The 23,516-nt window shown below is 35.4% G+C and overlaps 1 protein-coding gene across 7 annotated transcripts in view; it reads left to right on the top strand.

Moving 5' to 3' along the window:
• Add3 (adducin 3) overlaps nt 1-23,516 on the top strand; it is a 138,816-nt gene that overhangs the window by 47,485 nt on the left and 67,815 nt on the right. The window contains exon 1 of one of the 7 annotated variants that reach the window (XM_020183094.2): nt 21,236-21,371. The exons of the other annotated variants lie outside the window; for them this stretch is intronic. The gene's annotated coding sequence lies outside the window, so the exon portion shown is untranslated. Of the gene's footprint in view, nt 1-21,235; nt 21,372-23,516 lie in introns of those variants that run through there. 7 annotated transcript variants of the gene reach the window in all.

Below are 23,516 nucleotides of genomic sequence, written 5' to 3'. Positions count from 1 at the left end.
GCTCCTTTAATGATAAATTTTGGACATGAGCAATAAATTTTATAAAAACCAGTAAAGTGTGAGACCTAGCAAAAAATAAAAGAATTTAGTATTGGAGAGTATTATTAATAGAATAGAATTTAATAATTTAAAAACATCACAATATTTTGAAGATGATAGCCCAGCTGAAGTTAGTAGTTCTCCATCACAAACAATAGTAGATATAATTTTTGGAAGTGGGAGAATGCCCTTCCTTATGCTTGAGTAAGAAATGGAATTTTTGCAAAATAATTATAGAATTTGGAATAGAAAGTGAAAACTTCATGGTTTAGAATGTTAATTCACTCTGACCAGAAATACATAGAAGGAAATGAAAAGCAAATAAATCAGACTTTTTGTCTGATTAACACTGAATGAATTCTTGAGTATTGAATTTGAAACTACAAATTTAAATTCCAAGCCTTCCTCCACTAAGTAAAATGTGATGAAATTCTCTGCAGTCCACCTTCCTCAGATGTATCCTTACCATGCACCTAGAGCAAAAGGAGAGCTTGTTTTTTTCACCTTCTTCAGCTTTCACAGTGACCATTTGGGCAGTGGTTATACTAGGGGGAAGATGGGATTATAATTAGATTATTTTTGGTTCTTTCCTGATTCATGTCTTTATTAGAAGCTTGTTTAGATTCCTATGGTGTAAGGAAATGCTAGGTTAGTAATAATTTCCAATTATTTCCTCAAGAGTTCCTTTGGGGTTGCAAAATCTTGTGATACTTTTGTTAATAAGAAGTAGAGTAGAGGTAATAATAACTGAGTATTCATATTCTTCATATTCCCCAGTTTTCTCTTCTTGAGCCCTTTCTCTATCATATTCCACACTCTTCCAATTGGGTATTCTGTGGCAACTAACCTTTATTTACATTAAATGTATTACATTGTTGAAGTAATTGCCAGTAATTTTCCCTAATAGTTGCTCCAAAAAATTCTCCTTCCTTTGAAAAGATGTAGGAAAGCACTTTTACTGACAGAGGTGTTTGGGGCACCTCTTTATCACTCTACTCATAGATTTGACAAAGATACCCCCAAAACAAAAAAAAGGGGGGTACCTTTGTAACATGGATTGAATATATATATAAAACTTACATGTTTTAAAAAAATTAACTGTATTGTTTGATTGCTATAATGAAGGCTCTACCATCTTAGAAATGGGGATTTTGTGGTTTTGTTTGTGTATGATACCTCTTTTCCAATAGGTTGTTTAAAAAAAAATCATGACATGCTATTACCAGTTGCATTCTTGAGACACACAAATGAAATGTACTTAAAGTATTTAGAAGATGCTCATAGAACAAAAAAAGATGTATGCTAAAAACTGAGTATAGTGAGTGAATGTTACAACACATGATACAAATACTGAAAAACATCTGTGACTGAGAGATGAAAAGAACCAGAGGAGATGGACATGCTTGAAGAATTTGGCAATAAAATCTGATGGGCAGAAGGCCTAGGGTATAGTAAACTGGAAGAACACAAGGGTGTGTATGCTAGGGAAGGGCAGGCTTTCTAACATACCATACACATTCTCTAGAAAGATCTATGTTTGTCAAGCATAGGAACTCTTTAGAATTATATGAATCAGTGTTTCATTTTTAGTGAGAGTTAAATACAGGATATGCTTTTTTGGTTTGGTTTGATTTTGGGCAGTACTGGGCTTTGAACTCAGGGCCACACCTTGAGCCACTTCACCAGCCCTTTTTTGTGAAGGGTTTTTTCAAGATAGGGTCTCACAAACTGTTTGTCCAGACTGGTATTTAACCACAATCCTCTTGATCTCTGCCTCCTGAGTAGCCAAGGAGCCATGCATGAGCCACTGGTGCCTGGCCAGGATATGAATTTTAATAAGAAAAAATTAGTTCTTTTTTGCTTTTACTAGTTGATTTAGATTGTTTTTTAAAATTCTTTGGTGGGAATGTGGATTTCAAAGTGATTAGGTGATTATATTTTCTTTATAAAAGTCTAATTTTTTTGGCTTTTGTCACCTCTAATTCCATAACATTATTAATAATTCTGACTTTGTGATTGGGAGTTTCCTAATGATTTTGCCTGTGTTCTTCCCATTAGAACCAAAACATCTTTATTTAGGATTGTTTGGATTTTCTTAAGCATATATTTTGAGTAATAATGCTTTAATCTTTTCTTGCTACTTTAGGCACTAGACTTTTTGATCCAAAAGCTAAAAAAGTTACAAAATAAGCAGAAAATTTAAAAATATTCATTGCTGTAGTTATTGTACTATAGAAGCACCCCATGTGCTTCATGTGTGCCAGCATATCCCAAGATGCCTGTCTGTCTGCACTTTATGTAGAGGAAGCAAAAATGACAAGCTGAATAAACCCCTCTACAGAGATGACTCTTTGATCAGTTCAGGAGACAAATTTAGCTGTTGTGTGGTTAACATGTAAACTCACTTTCCCATTAGGAAATTTTCCTGCATCCCTAAAGAACCTTCTTTTGTTTGTTAGGATTGGGAGAACATAGAGGAATCTATTTCTGGGGACTCTGTATCCTCTGTTCCTCTCAAGGTATGAAGTTGGGAACTAATGTTGTAGTATTCAGACATGATTGTTCTCTGGAGTAACCAGAGGAGCTTAAAAGCCACTGAGGTCCGGATTTGCATCTCTAAGGATCCGATTTAAATGGTGGGTGCAATAGGGTATTGGGATTTTTTAAGGCTCTTGGTATAATTCTTATTTTTGGTAGCTTGAAAATTCTTCTGGTCAGTAAAATAAAATGAACTCAAGAAAACTAGCCCATTTCAAAGCTCTGTGAAGGCAGAGAGCTTGTTCTCCACTGTGTGTCCAACACATAAAATAGTAGGCACAGAATGAATCCTTTTTGTTGAATGAAGAAATATACTTATTAAGAAACGGTATAATTTAAAGAACGAACCACATAAGCATCGACTCTTTAAAATAATCTGAACTATAAGAACTAGTAATAAACTAGTGGTGAAATGTGGATTCTTTGTGTGTGTGTGTGTGTGTGTGTATGTGTGTGAAGTTGAAGCTGAACACTATTTTTCAAAAATTGTAAATAAAAACTCCTGCATGATATGAAAATATGTTATAATTCTCCTTAAGGATATTTACACTTGAGCTAGATAACCCACTGGGACAAAATGATTTTCCCATTGAGGCTAACTCAACGTTTCCTTTATTTATTTTCCCCATTATCTCTTAAAGAGTCTTTTCTTCTTGCTGTATGCATGTTACTTTATTTTTTCAAGAAAAAAAAAAGGTAGTGCTCTTGCCTCCTTCCTTCAGGAGACATTTTTTTCTGTGTGATGTAATCAGTTTTGTCATTTCCCCCTTTAATATGAACTCAAAAGTTATCTTTTTCCTGTGAAAAGAAGGAAATTTCCCAGCTGTTCATAAATTGTGGGGTCGACTCTGGGAGAGGGCAAAACTTTAGAAAAGATCCTTCTCTCCCGTGTGTTCTTTTGTTGCTTTTCCATACTGCTTATCTACTGATTTCTTGTGTGTTCCATCTAACTGACAAGTTGGTGGCTTCCTGCTTCAGAGGTAGCTCTGTTTTGTGTATCAGAACCATGGGGATAGTCCTTCATGAACACTGAGGCATAGTGATGTTGCTCTGCTTGGGAAGGTAAGTGGGAAAATCAAAATGTTTTGAAAGGGGTATTATTTTGAAAGTAATTCTATAGCATTTTCTTGGTAAAAATACCACTTCCTCTTTTCTGAACACACCCATTTGAGCATATTACTGTTTCCTTTGTTTTAACCCTCTCTTAGTTACATATGTGGAACCATCATTTGGAGTGTTGCTGATGCATCTGGGCATCTCTAATCAGCATCTAAGTACCCAGCTAGCTGATTCTTCTTCAGTTTCATAAGCTCATTCTTTTTTGCAGTAAAGGGGTTGAACTAAGCAAGTGCTTTGTCACTTGAGCTGCACCAAGTCCTTAGAAACACATTCCTGAGTGGAGCTGTAGCGAGAATCCTGCCATACTACTTACTGTTCATTATCATTGATCCCAAAATACACCATTGCTTGTATACATGTTACCTGTATCCCTGGAACACTGTCTCACTATTTCTTTTCTTCACTGATTTGCCCTTTTAAATTATAATTTATAAGATACATACTATTTACAATCATATTTTAATTCCATTATGATGGCTGCCTTTTCACCTCCATTGCCTTGGGCCTTGGTTAGGTGACTTGTCTGTGACTTTACATAGTATTCTGAAAAATATAAAAAAGGAAATTCTGATTTTTTGAAGATAGATTTTGGTGCCATGGAAACAACTTTCAGAAAGGAGAAACTAAAGTTCATCCATACATGTATGGATTTCTTAAGAGCAAAGCTAGTTTGGTCATGTTTGCCACAACCTGTTTTTTCAAAATAGTGCAACCAATGCATTAGTTCCTCATGGTTTTTTTTATTTGGGGATGTTGTGATTAGAAGTTATTCTGTGGACTCCCAAAATACTTGTCATCCATAGACTTGATGACACTTCATCAAGACAACTTGAATGGGTATATTACACAGGCCTAGTCAAAGGGTAAAGGTGTGCTAGAAATGTGCAGTAAAGGCAATAGAGTTGGGGCTTGGGAACATTTATATTTTTAGATTGCTGTTTCCTGTTCAGGAGATAGTCCTGTAACTTTGCTGTTAGCTAAAGAGATAGTCCTGTAAGCTTGACAGATCACAGCTGTATCCTGTACTTTGTGTGACAATGTGTTTGCTTTTCCTCCTGTTCATTTAGTTTTTCTAATTTCCTAATATTAAAGTTTATTCCAGTATTCATGGAGCAAGAGGTTGGATGTATGCCCAGATGAGAATGTGAACAATAGCTAAATACTAGGTTGTAGGCAGAGAGAGAATTAAATACGGGGTAAACGTGTTGCAAAAGTTGAACAAAGAGAACCCCCCTGAAATAAATTTTTAAGAGAAGGTCCCGAAAGTACTCAGCTGTTCTAGGATAGTGCAATAATTCAAGCAGTTGTCTTATTTCTTTTATAAACTACACAATTTATTCAGAATAGTGCAGAATATTCTTTATAAAGAATCAAATTCTTATTCTGTATTCTAATCGTCCTGTCATTTTATTCTCTCTGAAAGGTTTCAAACAACTTCAAGATATTTCTGTTATCTCACCATCCTAAAAAAAAATCTTTTATTGCTACTGAAACAATATACTCCCTTCCTTGGGATCTTATACTATGATACCTATTTAAGCATAATATACTAGTAGATTGTTCACATCAACATAAACTCATTTCTTGACATTTGGACAGACACAGAGCTTGATAATGTCTTTTAGTATCTCATCTTTGTTAAGGTAGAATGTTTAACATGTTGCAAGGAAGGCTCATTTAAATTAAGCATTCTTTCCTGAAAGGCTACTTTATCTTTGACAGAGTAGAAAGAATACTGGTCAGGAAATGTGTATTCCTTGTGACCTTAGGTAATGACCTTGGGGCACCTCTGAATTTTCACAAGTGAAAGAGAATTGGACTAGATGGCCTTTAAGGTCCTTTCAACTGTATTTGACTGTTCACTGAGCCTGAGCTTTCTTCTAGGACAAAACACTGTTGCCTGTCATTATTCGAGTGCCTGTTGCTCCTGAAGACCCATTATATAATATGAGAGGTGAAAAGTAAGAAGCCAGTTGAGCTGTTTGATTTAGAAGGATGAAGCCACAGTGTTCCAGGTGGTGATGCTCATCTAGTAGAGCCACAAACTGTAGCCAGCAAAGTTGGGGGTAACACTGCAGGCCTTCTGAGAGAGACCTAGGCATTGCTTACTCAGTGGCACTCACTTTTATTGGTATAGTGCAGCCTAGTAAAGGATTATCTGTTTTGGGTTTGTTTTTTGTTTTGTTGATCAACCTGCCTGTTGATCTTGGAGAAGTCTAAGTGAGAGAGGATTGACTGGAGTCAGTTTCCCTTTGGGAACATAGAAAGCACCTTCAAGAAGTACTTTCATAAAAATTAAAGCAAACAGATGCTATACTTCACAGAGGGTAAACTCTTCCTACCTTGCACATAAATGCTGACATATGCAGGTGTTTCTAGAAGAATCAGGAATTGCATTTGCATAGAGAGGTTTTTTTTTTAACAAATGGAAGAAAGGTTAACAAGTGTTTGCTTTTTCTGTTTGTGTTGGTGTGTTTATCTGAGTTCTGTAATCATCCATGTAAATTTTTAGTCTGAAATACATTCTTCACTAGATTCATAGAATGTTTGCATTGTATGAAATGTTTGAAGATATTTAATTCATTCCTCTCATTTTCACCTGAAAAAAACCAAAGGCCCAGAATGGCTCAAGAACTTGTTCAAAGCCATGCAGTAAGGTAGAATCACAGCTAGAACCAAGTTCTGCTGACTACTAGATTTTAACTGTTAAGAACACAAACCTACCCTTTATATTTGAAAGCATGAAGTATACCCCTCCAACTTTTTAAAAAACGATAACTAATTTTATTAAGTTAGTGAATGAGGGCAAATCTGCTGTTTTTTCCCTAAGACCTTCCTCCCAACCTTCACTCTTCAGTAACGTAAGAAAGGAGCATTATATAGCATTATGTGCCAGCAGATATGTTTGTACATCGCGTTCACTGTAAGGCTTATAGACTAGAGGATAAAACAACGTAAGGCCAAAAAAGGATAATGAGAATGTAAAGTTACTGTTATCCAGAGCCTAGCCACTCAGGAAGCTGAGATCAGGAAGATCAAAATTGGAAGCCAGTCTGGGCAAATAGTTCCTGAGACCCTATCTGGAAAAAAACCCATCACAGAAAAAGGGCTGGTAGAGTGGCTCAAGAGGTAAGAGTGCCTGCCTAGCAAGTGAGAGGTCCTGAGTTCAAACCTCAGTGTCACCCTCCCTCCTGTCCCCCCACCAAAAAAAAGAATCTAGAAAATTCTCATATGACAGGGGACAAGCTTGCATTGCATGTTGCTGAAATATGTAGTTTTGAACAGAAAGTTCAACATCAATGCAATAGAGATAATGTGATAAAGGAAAGCAGTAGTTTCCTGATTTTTGCTGTGGGTTCATAGTTATATGCAGGTCTTTGTTTTCTTTTCACATAATGTGGTTTTGTACAGTGTCTTTTTAAAAAAAATAATCCAGTCATGGTTTAAATGTTTTGGTAATGTGTTAGAAATTTTTCTGTCACTAAAAAATGGAATCAGTACCTAAAGATGGGAAAAGCTGATGAATTTGGACAATGGAATATAAGTTGGCCATGGTGCTTGAACATTGTGATAATTTAAGCTACACTGCACATTCCAGTCAATTCACTGTATTTTTAATGTGGAGAAATGGAGTATGTAGTATACTTATTTGAAACCTCAATTCTCTGAGAAGTTCCTTATTCTGCCTCCATGCTGAGTAATTAAAATGAAAAGGATCTGTTACTTGTTTTTCTTTATGTAGAAGATGTATAATTTATGTAAGAGCTTATTTTGTTATTTCTTACAAGAGCTTGGATTGTACAAGTACTTTGGTTTTCATGAGAAAGGATTTAATAATGAGAGCTAAACTAATGAACAGAAAAGATGGCATCACATTGTAAGTTCCTGTTACAGAAAGAAGGGAGGCTTTTCTCTCTTAAATCATTTTAATTTTTCAGATAAACTTTTAAATGCAAGTTTAACATATATACAGAAAAGTGCAGAGATCATAAAGTACAGTTTGATGAATATTTACAAAATGAACACCCTGTGTAACCCCACCAAGATCAAGAAACAGGCATTAGAAATGCCGTGCTGTGCCACCTTAGGTATTCTCCCTGCCCAAGGTAGCCATAATTCTAACATATAATACTATAAGGTGATGTTGCCTGGTTCTGAATTTATATGGCTAGAATCGTTCAAGTACTTGCTTCTTTTGCCCAACATTTTTTTCTGTAAGATTCTTCCATGTTATTCCAGGTAACAATAGTTCATTCTCGTTACTGTGTGTATTCTGTTTAATGAACATAAAATAATCCATCAGTTTTGCTGATGGCCAGATTGTTTCCAGTTTGGGGCTATTAAAAATAATTCTAGCCAGGCGTGATGACGAATACTTGCAGTCCCAGCACTTGGGAGACTAAGGCGGGAGAATCGTGAGGTTGAGGCCAGCCTGAGCTACATTGTGAGACTCTGTTTGAAGTTAAAAAAAAAATAAAAATTTCACCGCATTTTGGTGTTTGATTTTTGACATTTGTATGTGCACAGCTCTTTAAGTGTGTTTCTGAGAGAAAGGAGTGGCTGTTTCACAACGCATGGTTGCCATCCTTTTCCATAATGCCAGATAGTTCTCAAGGGTGTGTTTGTGCCACTCATGCCTGTAATCCTAGCTACTCAGGAGGCAGAGATCAGGAGGATCGCAGTTCGAAGCCACATTAGGCAAATAGTTCACAAGACCCTATCTCAAAAAACCTCATTCCAAAAAAAAAAAAAAAAAAGGCTGGTGGAATGGGTTAAGTGGTAATAGCACCTGCCTACCAAGCGTGAAGCTGGGCTCAAACCCCAGTAGTGCTAAAAAAAAAAAAAAAAGTGTTTTTGTACCAACTGACACAGTGATGTGTAGTTGAATTCCAGTTATTCCTCATCCTTGCCAATACATGATATTAACAGTTTTTGCTTTTTGTTTCGTTCTCATTAGTTATATGGGTATCAATGTGGTTTTAGTTTTTATTAATAATAAAAACTAATAAGTGATGATCAGTATTTAAATCTTCATGTATTTATTGGTTGTTGGGACTTTCTCTTGCAAAGTGTCTGTTCAGATCTTTTACTAATTGGGAATAAGTTGTTTGTCATTTTATTATTGATTTTAGTGATTATTAAATAAACTGGATAATCCTTTATCCTTAAAATGTTAACATCCATTCTTTTTCTTTTCTTTTTGGCAGTACTGGGGTTTGAACTCAAGGCTCACATTTGCTAGGCTAGTACTCTATAGCTTGAGCCATTCTACCAACCCCCATTCTTTTTCATTTATTTTTTACTTTATTTGTACATTGTTTGTATAAAATTAATATCCATTCTTTAAGTCTAAGTGTAATAGCTCTTTCTTCTGAACAATACAAGAATCTTAAAATACTTTAACTCTTATTTCCATTCTTATCTTCTATGGTATTAGAAGGGAGGTTTCTGTTCACCTTGTCTGTAACCTCCTGCGTTTGTTATTGCTATTGTCTTTTATAGTATTTTAAGAATTAACATGTTTACCAGTTTATTTGCTCTCTTTCTATTTCAACTCTTCCTTCCAGAATGTATTTAATTCCTGCTTGGAATTCATTCTTTAAGTCTTTTTAGTGAGTTTATAAAACACTCTTGACAGATTATTTTTTAAAAGGAAATTGACAGATAATTTTGTTAGATAATGAGTTCCAGGCTGACAGTTACCCTCTCATAGCAGCTCAACAATAATTTGTTTTACTGCTTTTATTTTTCTTTTGCCATCCACTTCAAGTCTAAAATTGTCAGTCTTTTATAGGTGATGTGTCTCTGGACAGCTCTGAAATATTTCTAGACATGATCTCCTTGAATATGACTTCTTCCCCACTTCTCTTTTAGGAGCTATAATACTTATGTTGTTTACTTATTCCATTGTGTACAATTCTTAGAGAAGGGGTGTCAAATTCTCCTCTCTGTTGTTTCTGCTGACTTTTAAGGTGGTATGTTTTTTTTGTAATTCTGAGTTTTGAAGTTGGCAGGATTTTATCCATGAGAATCCTTAACAGTCTGTTTTGTTGTTGTTTCTTCTGTGCCAGGGATGAAGTCTAGGACCTCACACATGCTAGACAAGTGTTTATTCCTGAGGTACATCCCAGAAGAAGCTTTTTGATTTGGGCTTTTTGAATTCCCTCTGTTAGTGGACAGACTATGATTTTTGACAACTTTTGTTTGGAGGGGGTGAGGTTGGGGTTGGTGTTGGGTTGGTTTTTTTGTAACAGTTTTGCTTTGTAGCCCAACTAGCCTGGAATGTCATCCTCCTGCTTTGTCCTTCAGACTGTTTTGTCTACCTTTAGTGAAAAGAGTATAATCCTTGAAGATTCTGGCTTTATGTAAGGGTCTTTATAACAACTCCATACTTTATAGAAAGAACCATCTTCTTTCTATAGATAATTAGAAAACATGATTTCTAATTATCGACTATGACTATGATTCAGAAATTCTTTTGTACGTTTTAAGCTGTTTATATTGCTTTGAGATATAATTGAGTGTCTAGAAGTTTTGGAAATTATTGAAATGAGAGTATTTCCATGAATACGTCTTATCAATGGCATGGTGTATATAATGACTTATATTGAAAAAAGGCTTACATATTTAGATTCCTCTTTTGACCCTTGGCTATATTTTTTGTTTTTAAACCAGTGAAGCAAAATGTTAAAAGCCACAGCTTTTTGCTCTGCTCTCTGTTAAAAACACCAGTCTAGGTGCACTGATTGCTTTCTGCTTTATCAAGTATACCTTGACTTTTGTGTCAAGGCAAAATGAAACACTTACTGAATATATAGTGTCCTTTTCCCAATTCTTGTAAGAAGACATTGGTTAATGCTTAGAAGAATGAACAGATTTGATTAAATTGTTGTAAATCATCTATAAAAAATTTGAGATACCACTTTCTTGAAAAGAATTACATTACCTTTCAGTTAAATAAAACCAAAATCGTTCACTTTTATTTCTGAGAGTGTAACAGAGGTATTACTATTAAACTTGAAATTGAAGGAAGTAATTTGCTTATGCCAGAAGGCCTTTCCAAAATCCTTTTTGTAGTTTCTAGTCATATATTGGAAAACATAGTAATAAGTATATGTTATCTAATTGTATCTATTCACAAATTTTTTTGGTGGTGGTTTTATGTGCATACACAAACACACACACACTCTCTCTCTCTCTGTCTCACTGGGGATCAAATCCAGAGCCTCAGGCAGGCTAAGTAGATGCTATACTGTTGAACTTCAAACTTAAAAAGCAACTCCAAAAGTTTGGGCCTTATTTCCCCATTCTACCTCCATTTTCATTGAAAGCATCATATCATATACTTTATTGGACCAACAGGAATAATTTTGAAGGGGTTAAGAACTGTTTCAGGAAAAAAAGATAACCTAGTTAAATGAAAGATTTTTTATCTGTAAAATATTTATGTCTTCCTCATAGGATTGTTTTGTGGATCAAATGAAATAATGTAAATAAAAAAAAAAGAAAGAAAAGAAAAAGAACTGTTTCAGGTTAATGACTTGGCAGTTTGGAAAAAGCCCCACAACAGTCAGTCATGTCTTGCTTATCTTGTAGTAAGTTTTAAAAACCTAGCCAAAGAAAATTGTTCCTGTAGGTTGCCAGATTTAAAGTTTAAGTTGAATTAAAAAATGTTACACAATGCACATAACCCCTGCCCCCAAATTCTTGTAGATATATTTTGTAGGAGTCTTATTTAAAGAATGGCATAGTCCACAGGATTAAAAAGCTTTATCATGGTAGTAATAATGCCCTGAGCTTACATGGAGCTTATACTGCTCTTCCTGAAAGTTCTCAGTTCTTCAATTTCATTTATAAGTTATACATATTGCCTGTCTAAAGTACTAAATTTTTGCTTTGACTACCTTTGTTTATTGTAGCTCTATGATTTGCTCATTACTTCTCTTTTTTCTTTAATATTTTAAAAGTGATAGCCATTTACTATATCCCAGCTTTTTTTTATATTGGAAAAACACCCCTTCTTTTCCTTCCTCCATCTGTAGAATTGTGCAGCCTTTCAGTTAAACGAAACCAAAATTGTTCACTTGCTCAGTGTTCCTGCACCCCTTGAAATAAGCAACATAGCTGTGGGTGTAGCCCAGTCTAGTGTCTCTTCATCTGCTTTCTTAGCTCCTCCTTTTCCTCTTCCACCCAATATTTGAACTGCTTTAAATCTCAAAAGTAATTCTCATGAGCTATTTTTTCTTCTAAATATCTGAAGGAGTTACTGTTATGTAATATGTAAAAAGATACATATTTCATTGAGAAATTCCTACTTCAGAATTAAACTTCTCAGTATGAATTTTTAGAAATGCAAGATGGATTTTTCCCCTTGTCAGAGCTTAGAAATTAACACATGTAAATTCATGAATGTAAGTCACAGATAGCCCTTTATTTAAAATATTTGCTCCCCAGAGTTGACTACATCCCAGTTAACATGGTTAAATGCAGGAGAGATTACTATTTAAATGAAGATGGCAAAGAATCTCTAAAGAATTCACAAAGTACAAGTAATCCTCCTTAATTTCTCCATTTTAGGAAGTTTTTGCCCTCAGGTTGTTATGATAGTAATAGGTTGTAAACGCAATTCATGATTCTTCTAATTTATAAAAATGGGAGATCTATATGTATACTTTGTTGTGTAAACAATCCTTATAAAATTTTTGTATCAATAGTAATTTGATCAAAATAAGTGATCTATTGTCAACAATTTAACATGTCATCCCTTTCACCTTTAAATGTGTATTTCATCACTTTAGGGAAATTTTCTTCTATTAAGCTATGTTTCTATCCCATTTTAGCCCTTTTTTCCTTTCCAGAAAGTAACTTTTCTCATATGTGTCACATCCTTCTGGGTCAGTGAACTTTAGCACCCACTTGCCTTATTAAACAACACTTGTAATAAATTGATTTTCTTTTCTTCCCATCACTTGCCTATTAAATCTGACTTGGTGACTTTAAGCGTTTGAGCCCATAGAGTATGGTGTACTGCCACATTGACCATATCTTTGTTTACTGATCTGGTAAATTATACAAACAAACCACTATAAACTGTTAACCAGTGAAAAATTTGAACTTTTATATTGTAGTGTCTAATACTTTTATTGAAAGCAATATGTTAAAATTACAAGTTTATTAAGTATATTGTCTTTGCATGTCTTTTCACTCTTCCATTCCCATGCTGTCTTATCTTCAAGGTAGCATCCCTGGAACCTTTTACATTGACTCTTTTTTCTGAGTCTGTATACATCTATTATAATACAGTAACACACTGTACTATAATTTATCTCCCCTTCCCAACCCACTACATTGCTAGTATTATAGGGTCAGGGACACTGTTTCATTTGTTTCTTGTAGTCTCTACTGTACTACCTGCTCAATTGTAGTACATAATAAGTATGGAATTAATTTTTGTTAGTAGAATAAATGAATTTAAGCAGAACATAGAAAAATATTTATTGATGAATTGATTTACCAACTTAGAATTAAAATATAAAATTTAAGCTCTAAAATCAGAGTAGACTACATGATGAGTACAACGTAGATTTGGCATAGGACAAGTTTGACACTCTTAAAACTTTAGTAATACTTGGGGCCAGAATGCAAAGAAGTGATATTTACAAACCACTTTGTTTTGTTTTAATTAAACCTTCTCTCATGTTATTAGTTTGCCTGAAAAGATGGCATTTGTGCTAGCCATGGAAGTGAGAAAGCTCATCAAGGCTGAAGGCTGGCAGAGCTATATGCAGCAATTAAAGAATGGGGATGGAAATGGAAGGAAGACGACCAACTCTCTCTTGCCCTGTCTTGCAAAAAAAGCATTTATTTACAGGATGGAATGTGAATCTTGTCATGGAAGGGCAGCACAATTTCTAGAGCTTGATCTCAGAGAAGCAAAGGTCATTAGTAGGCCTGCAGGCATATGATTTGTCAACTTGGCCACCTACATAATAGTGTTTGAAACTAAGTATTTCAGTTCATTTCTAGGGAACTAGAAACATCACTTATAAATAATGCTTTTTTTCTAATATTAAAAAATGGATATGGCTTTTACTGAACAAAGTATTTGAAATGTAAAATATATTATTCCAACTAAAGAGATTTTGACTCATAGTTGGAGCAAGCAGCCATTAAAAAATATCTGCATAGTTTATGCCTGAGATGGACTAGATCAAAGCAAAAGTAATATTGTTAACAAGAAATTGCAGGGGGAGAGGATTTCAGTCAAACAAGATGAATAAACACCAGAGAGCTGCTGAGTGACAGTGTATCTATTACCAACAGTTACGTATAATCAAAAGAGACCCCACAATTAAAATAAAAATTAGGGCTGAAGACATGGCCTAGCAAGTACAGAGCCCTGAGTTCAAATACCAGTGCTTCCAAGAAAGTAAATAAATAATACAAATAAAAATTATACTTCAGTAAATATTTAGAAAATAAAAAACAATGACAGGAAACTGCATTGAATGTCTCATAGGTCATATATTGTGCCTACATTACATTTTATTTTTATTTTTTATTCTGTTTTTGTACTATTTTTCCAAAGCTAATATTATTTTAGAAATTTTTTGGCTTTTTTGTAGTGCTGGGGTTAGAACCCAGGGCCTGGCAAATGCTAGGCAAGCAGTCTTAACAACAAGCTACATCCCCACCCCTGTAGGTTTTCTTTTTAAAAAGTTTATTTATTAACATACATTAATTGTACAAATGGGTTTCATTGTGATATGTCCATACATGCATGTAATGTACTTTGATCAAAATCATCCCCTCTTAGCAGGATATAAAATCAATATAGAAAAATCATTAGCATTTCTATACACTAATAATGAACAAACTGAGAAAGAATATATCAAAACAATTCCATTTACAGTAGCCTCAAAAAAAATCAAATACCTAGGTGTAAACTTAACAAAGGATGTGAATGACCTCTACAAGGAAAACTATAAACTTGTGAAGAAAAAGATTGAAGAAGACTATAGAAAGTGGAGAGATCTCCTATGCTCATGGATTGGTAGAATTATATTTATAGTAAAAATGTCTGTACTCTAAAAAGTAATCTATATGTTTAATGCAATTTCCATCAAAATTCCAATAACATTCATTAAAGAGATTGAAAAAATCTACTGTTAAATTTATATGGAAACACAACAGGCCACAAATAGCCAAGGCAATTGGATACAATTGGATACAATGCTGGAGGTATCACGATACCTGACTTCAAACTATATTACAAAGCAATAACAATAAAAACAGCATGGTACTGGCACAAAAACAGACATGAAGACCAGTGGAACAGAATAGAGAACCCAGATATGAAGCCACACAACTATAACCAACTTGTCTTTGAGAAAGGCGCTAAAAATATACGATGGAGAAAAAACAGCCTCTTCAACAAAAACTGCTGGGAAAACTGGTTAGCGGTCTGCAAAAAACTGAAACCAGATCCAGGTATATCACCCTATACCAATATTAACTCAAAATGGATCAAGGATCTTACTATCGGACCCCAAACTCTAAAGTTGATACAGGAAAGAGTAGGAAATACTCTGAAGTTAGTAGGTATAGGTAAGAACTTTCTCAACGAAACCCCAGCAGCACAGCAACTAAGAGATAGCATAGATAAATGGGACCTCATAAAGCTAAAAAGCTTCTGTTCATCAAAAGAAATGGTCTCTAAACTGAAGAGAACACCCACAGAGTGGGAGAAAATATTTGCCAGCTACACATCAGACAAAGGACTGATAACCAGAATATACAGGGAACTCAAAAAACTAAATTCTCCCAAAATTAATGAACTAATAAAGAAATGGGCAAGTAAACTAAACAGAACTTTCTCAAAAGAAGAAATTCAAATGGCCAAAAAACACATGAAAAAATGCTCACCATCTCTAGCCCTCACCCCTGTTAGAATAGCCCTCATTAGCAACACCACCACCAACAGGTGTTGGTGGGAATGCGGGGGGAAAAAGGAACCCTTCTACACTGCTGGTGGAAATGTAAACTAGTACAACCACTCTGGAAAAAAAATTTGGAGGCTACTTAAAAATCTAAACATTGATCTACCATATGATCCAGCAATACCACTCTTGGGGATACACCCAAAAGACTGTGACACAGGTTACTACAGAGGCACCTGCACATCCATGTTTATTGCGGCACTATTCACAATAGCCAAGTTATGGAAACAGCCAAGATGCCCCACCACTGACGAATGGATCAAGAAAATGTGGTATTTATACACAATGGAATTTTATGCAGCCATGAAGAAGAACGAAATGTTATCATTCGCTGGTAAATGGATGGAATTGGAGAACATCATTCTGAGTGAGGTTAGCCTGGCCCAAAAGACCAAAAATTGTATGTTCTCCCTCATATGCGGACATTAGATCAAGGGCAAACACAACAAGGGGATTGGACTTTGAGCACAAGATAAAAGCGAGAGCACACAAGGGAGATAATGAGGATAGGTAAGACACCTAAAAAATTAGTTAGCATTTGTTGCCCTCAATGCAGAGAAGCTAAAACAGATACCTTAAAAGCAACTGAGGCCAATAGGAGAAGGGGACCAGGAACTAGAGAAAAGGTTAGTTCGAGAAGAATTAACTTAGAAGGTAACACACATGCACAGGAAATCAATGCGAGGGAGGCAACTCCCTGTATAGCTGTCCTTATCTTAACTAGCAAAAACCCTTGTTCCTTCCTATTATTGCTTATACTCTCTCTTCAACAAAATTAGAGATAAGGGCAAAATAGTGTCTGCTGGGTAGGGAGGGGTAAGGGGGGATAAGGGAGGGAGGGGGGCAAATGAGGGGGGTGTGAAGGGGGGAGAAATGACCCAAACATTGTATGCACATATGAATAAAATAAAATTTTAAAATTTTATTTTAAAATAAAAAATTTTAAAAAAAATAATTTTTAAAATAAAAATTAAAATTTAAAAATTTAAAAGAAAAAACATCTTCTGTCCTGTTTAAAAAAAAAAATCATCCCCTCCCCTCACTCTCTGCTTTCACCCTTGCCTCCTTCTGCTGACTCCTTCTCCAAAATACTATCCCCTTTACATTTATGTCTTTTTTTCTGATTTTGTTTGTTTGTTTTTAAAGAACTGGATTCTACACAAAAGAGAAAACATGTAGTATTTTTGAGTCTGACTTATTTTGCTTAACAGATCTCCAGTTCTATACATTAGAACTGGAAACAGCTCCAGTTCCCTCTATTTTCCTGCAAATGACATAATTTCATTTTTCTGTGTGCCTGATTAATACTCCATTGTGTATATACACCACATTTTCTTTATCTGTTCCCCTGTTTTTGTTCACCTAGGCTTGCTTGGCTATTGTGAATAATGCTACTATACATGGATGTACAGGAATCTCTTATTATTTGCTCACTTACATTCTTTCAAGTATATGCCCTATATGGTGTATACTATGATAGTTCTATTTTTAGTTTTTTAAGGAACTGCCATAATGATTTTCATAGTGGCTGTGATAATTTACATTCCCACAAACTGGCTACCCTACTCGCTAGCATTTGTTGTTCTCTTGATGATTGCCATTCTGACTGGAGTGAGTTAGAATCTCATTGTTTTGATTTGCATTTTTTTTTATAGCTAAGGATGTTGAACATTTCTTCAGGTATTTTATTAGCCACTTGTATTTCTTTTGAGAAGTCTGTTCAATTCATTGGTCCATTTATTAATTGGATTATTTCTTTAATTTTTTGTGCTCTTTTTAATATATTCTAGATATTAATCCTTTGGTGAATAGCTAGCAAAGATTTTTTTCCCCATTATGTAGATTGTTTCTTCCTTGTAATTGTTTCCTTTGATGTGCAGAAGCTTTTTAATTTAATGCAATCCCATTTGTCAGTTCTTGCTGTTATTTCCTGAACAATTATAGTGCTATTCAGAAAGTTTTTGCCTATATCTTTAAGTGTTTTCCCGTAGTAATTTCAAAGTGCTGGTCTTACGTTAAGATTGTTGATCCATTTCAAATTGATTTTTGTACAGAGTGAGAGATAAGAATCTAGTTTCAGTCTTCTACAAGTGGCTAGTTTTCCCAACACCATTTGTTGAAGAAACTGTCTTTTCTCCGATGTTTGTTTTTGGCTTCTTAGTTGAAAATCAGATGATTATAGCTATGTGGGTGTATTTCTGGGTCTTTTATTCTATTCCATCAGTCTGTATGTCTGTTTTTGTGCCAGTACCATGATGTTTTTGTTACTGTGGCTCTACAATATATTTTGAAGTCAGGTATTACACCTCTGGTATAACTTTTTTTTTTTTTGACTCAGGATGGCTTTGTCTTTTTGGAGTCTTTCATGCTTCCCTATGAATTTAAAATTGATTCTGTGAAGAATAGCATTGGAATTTTATAGTAATTGCATTGAATCTGTAGATTGCTTTCAGTACTATAACCATTCTTACAATGTTAATTCTGCCTGTGAACATGGGAGGTCTTTCCATTTTCTAGTGTCTTCAGTTTCTTTCTTTGGTGTTTTATAGTTTTCCTTATAGAGGGCTTTCATCTCCTTAGTTTGTTTTTTGTTTTGTTTTGTTTTGTTTTCTTTATTTCCTTCCTTCTTTCCTTCCCTCCCTTCCTTTCTTTCTGTCTCTCTCTCTCTCTCTTTCTCTCCCCCCCCCCTTTTTCCTTTCTTTCCTTTTTGAGGCTATTGTGAATGGGATTGTTTTCCTGATTTCTTTCTTAGCCTGTTCATTATTAGTGCCTTAGGATCTTTTTTAATAGCACATATATATATTTACTCTTCTCTTTTCATTCTGTTCTTTTTCTATGCAGTCTTTCTCTTCTCAGAAGTGGTTAGTAAGTATTATTTTGGGAAGTGTTATTTTATGGTAGAGTCAAAGCCATATTTTGTTTTGCCAGCTCAGGTTTGGCTACCTTGAGGATAAAATGCAGTCTTAACAGTATGACTGCATTTTTTGTTTTGAATAAGGATTATACCTAATATTTACAAGTAATGATTTACTGAATTTCATCATCTGCCTCAATAGGCTTAGCTTGTCAACATTGTTGGGTTATATTGTGCACATTTTTTTTAATGGGACTGAGATTTGAACTCAGGGATTCACCACTTGCAAAGCGGACGCTTTACCACTTGAATCACACCTCCATTTTGCTCTGGTTATTTTGGAGATGGAGTCTCATGAACTATTTTCCAGGGCTGGCCTTGAACTGTGATCCTCCCTATCTCAGCCTCCCAAGTAGCTAGGATTACAGATGTGAGCCACCTATGCCTAACTATAATGTGCACATTTTTTTATGCAGAAAAACCCTATTTGGAACATTAACCATCTTTCATTTACCACAACCTTGCATTTTCTATAATTGCTTCCTCTTTAAATACTGAATTAACTTCTTTCAACAAATAACCATCTATCAAACATTAAGTAAGTAAAGGACATTATTTATTTAGCATCTCCTGTGTCAGGGCCTGTGCTAGGTCCTGAGGGGCCCTGCTTTCAAGTTGGTTACCACCTGTGTGTCAGCTATACCAGTGAGTAGACAAGTGCAAGTAGGTATAGGAGTATTATGTTGGATCTAGAGAGTTGTGGGGCTTGAGGCTTTAAACATCAGGGTGGAGTCTTTCCTTCACAAATCCATCTTTGTAAGGAAGACAAAATCAGGATATTCCTCAGATGGGAAGTTACGGAAAATAGCCAGAGATACCAGCAGACAAGAATTGGCTTATCTACCTAAAAAGGCTCTCATTATCTTCTGAAACATGAACTCATGACCAGCACTGTTGTCAGGAGTTATCCATGTTGTATCATCCTCTCTGAGAACAGCTTAAGGAACAAAAGCCATAAGAAGCTAAGAGGTACTCTTGAACCCTCTAACAGATCTAGGAGCATCTCTGACTCAGGCTGCATAGCTCTAAGATGGCAGACTGTTTTGTGAAATTGACTTCTACTTTGAACTCACAGTTTTTATTGCCTTGGTTTTAATTTACTTTTTGTTCAGGCTTTTTCTCCCCTCTCCTTGAGTTTTGCTTCCTCAGCTGAATCTCTTATAGGTTGGCTGTCCCTACAACTGTTTAGGTTTTCTTTAATCCAAAGTCTCTACACTATGTATAAAATTGGACTATTATGAAAATCACCTGGGTTAAAAATATCACTTCCCTGCTTATTTCCATTGCCACTAGTTCTATGACTTTAACTTGCCTAACCTCTCAGTTTTAGTCTTCCTATATGTAGGGTTATTGTGGGGAGTACATAGGATAAGTGTATAAAGTGCATAGTAATTGGAATTATTACAGTGGCACTTCAAGCTGCCTAGCAGTACTCACTTCTGATGACACACAGGTTTGCACAATTAACTTTTACTCTCTTTAATATTTCATATCTGTCGTTATGCCCTGTGATCATTTCTTTACTTCATCCCTACCCCCCAATTTTTCTGCCATTTGCATTCCTTTTTTTGGCAAGTATTCAGTTTTTTTCTTGCTACTTTGAACTGAATATCTATTACCCAGACATATCCACTAAGCAAACACTTGTGGATGGTTCCAGTGGACTAGGCTTCTAATGTATGGAGATGCCCCCAGTTACATAGAGGAATCCATGGAAATAGCTAGCCATTATGAGGAGTTCTATGCTAGTTAGTTATTTAGACAAACATAGAAATGCTGATAAAGGAGCTTTAAATTTCATCTGAGTAGAACAAGAAAATAGGTTAGATTTTAGATAGGCCTTGAATTCTCACTTGATGAAGAAAAGGAAGCATGTACTAAGCAAAGGGAGCTTTTTATACAAAGACAGGTAAAGATATAACTAGTCGCTGCACAGTCACAAACCTGTGTCTTCCTTCCCCAACCACTCCATTTCTGACATAGAAAAAAGGCAAAGAGGCAATGGTAGCCTTTTTTTTTTTAACTAATGTAATTTCACTACTGCCTGCTTTAATAGTAAATAAAGAATCCCACTTTGTCTGTTACTATTTTCCTTGCATATACAAAATGAAAAGCAAACACGGCTCTAACAATGCTTAGAAAGTAGTGTGATCAGGCTAATTCTTGAATTGGACTGTTAATTTTCCCTTCACTGCTGTTTCCTTCCTTTGATCACTACATGCCAGACACTTAGAAAATGTTCTCTTTTAATCTATACAACTTTGAGTTAAGATTTCTCTTATTTTATAGCTAAAAAACTGAGTCTTAAAAGGAGTTTTAAAAACTCAAACCAAAAAACTTAAGATGCACAGCCAGTAAGCTCCTCCTCTGAGCCACCGCATGTCCAACTTCTGCTCCTTTTATCATAACTTAAAGCATAGAGCTGCTGCTGAAGGGCCCTGGACTAGGCCCTGCCAATAATTGACTGACTAGGTGGGTGACTGGGACAGGCAGCCAAAACTTTCTAAGTTTCGTTTCGCTCACCTAGTAAGTTGAGTGATTGAAGTAGATGAGTTATACTTCCTTTTAGCTTTATGATCTCTTCCTAGACTCCTCCCATATATTTTTTGTCTGCCATTTGTCATTATGTGTGACTGAGTACCAGTTATGTGACGGGGAATTTTCTATTGAGAAGGTTGCAGAGGCCTAACTATTCAGAAGTGGTTGTGTCTGGAGCAGTAAGTGGGAATTGCCTGGAAAGAGACTCGAAGGAACTTTTGGAGGTACAGGGTGTCTGTGTAGGAGTTTGGGGCACCCAGGTGTGCACTTAGATTTTTTACATCTCATTTTATGTAAAATTCTAAGCAATATGGAACTCTAGTTATGATATATGTGCTAAAGTATCTGGGGGAAGTGTATTGATGTCTCTAATTCACCTTAAAATACACAAAAAAATAGATTAATGGTAGAGTGTTAGATTCAGAAATAATATGACAAAGTGATTTCAGTACAGTGTTAATGTCATAACCTAGGTGATGTTTCTGATTTCCTATGTTTTGAAATTACAATGAAATAATATGTAATATAAAGTAATTATAATATACTGTTTGGAAAGACTCACTTTTACATCTGTCAGTGGCCTCCTTGAAGGGTCTTTGTTAAGGCCAGCCTTAACAAACTTTAAACTGTCATGAGTTTAAGTAGTCTGATGTAAAAAGCTCAGACAAACCTCTCCTTTCCCTAGCCAGTCTTACAGTAAAGAAGTTTGTTCCTGTAGACATTTCAAGCTAGACTGAATGTCCCACAGAGTAGAAGTTTGCCAAGCAAAGCTCATCCCTGTGGCTCTTTTAGTCACTAGTGGTTCTACCATACTTCTAGAGTTAATGTCACCATCAGCCAAAGATTAAACTTTTCTTCCCTCTCCCCTGTATGTACTTGACCAGATAATGTTTGCTGGAAAAGAAAAAGACCTTTTTTGGTAATATATTTTATTTTCAATCTATCACATATCTGAGGTGTATATATATATATATATTTTTTTTTTTTATTATTGTGCTGGGGGTACATTGTGACATATACAAAAGTATCATACTGGAATTCACCCCCTCCATCATTCTCCTCTATCCCTCCTCCCTCCACTCCTGGAATAGTATCAACAGGTCTCATTTTTCCACTTATATACATGTGTACACAATATTGGTCCCATATTCACCCTACTACACCCTTTGCCCACATCCTCCCCTCCTACTGGTACCAACCCCCCAGGCAGGACCTGTTCTGCCTTCCTGTTACCCGTTTTTGTAAAAAACAAAATGATATTTTTGTTTGTTTAAGGTAGCTATACAGGGAGTTTCCTTGTGACATTTTCCATGTATACATGTATTATAACCCAAATTGGTTCATCCCCTCTATTTTTCTTCTTTCTACCTTAGTCCCCTTCTAATGCTGATTTCAACAGGTTGAAACATTCTTTATTCATTCTTGTATAAGAAGTACATCAACCATATTCTAAGGTGTATATCTTTAATAAATCAAACTTCATTGTTTTAAGAGTCATAGAACTTTAGGTAGAAACAATTTCTCATTGTCCTGGGTTGAGTTCTGGATTATACAATTGATATCTCTATCCCTCTGTCCCTGCCTTTCTACTTTCTCTCTCTTCCCCCTCTCCCCTCCTTGGAATAGATAGCTTGTCTTATCTTCTTTGGTTAAGCCCCAGACCCTAGGGGTGCCCATAGTGTATGTCCTGTCTATCTATCTATGTTGTGTTTGAGAATGTACAGGTGTTAGGAGGGCATGAACTCCCGTGCAGCTGATGTTGATTGGTGGGCAGAAGGGAAAGGCCCTTAGGACAATGAATTCAATCATGGGAATACCTAGTTTACTGCTTAATTTAATATGAGAAGTTAGAAAGCTAAAATATGTTTTGAATTCTTTTCTGAAAATACCATCATGCTCTTTATCACAGGTCACTTTATGTACTGAAAATAAAATAAACACAATAACATTTTATAAGATTTAAAGAAATATTTTAAATGAAATTGGGGTTGGAGTACAGGGAGGACGATATACTTCTTAAGTTTCATGATCCCCTTTTTAAGCCTTCTGGCGCTCAAGAGTAAATCCAGAAACCTGATAAGGGAGGGAAAGAGAAATTTGATTGCTTGAAAGTTACATGAGAAGATTGGATCTGTAAATATACATGAATCCCTAAAACAGGCAGGTATATATGTATGCCAAGTAATGTCTGGACTAACCAAGAAAAACTTGCTTTGCTACATGACTGTGGTGAAAACATTGGTTCCAGCAGCTTTCACATCTAGAAAAAATTTTTAAAGGTATTAACCACACATTGGGTACACAGCTGTGTAGTCAAAGTATTGACTGGATTTAACATCTGGGGGCACATGAATTCCTAAGAATGTCAC

Source organism: Castor canadensis, chromosome 7, assembly GCF_047511655.1.
Source record: "Castor canadensis chromosome 7, mCasCan1.hap1v2, whole genome shotgun sequence".
Taxonomy (NCBI): domain Eukaryota; kingdom Metazoa; phylum Chordata; class Mammalia; order Rodentia; family Castoridae; genus Castor; species Castor canadensis.
Note: the sequence above shows the minus strand (reverse complement) of the source record. Positions and strands in the feature narration are given on the sequence as shown.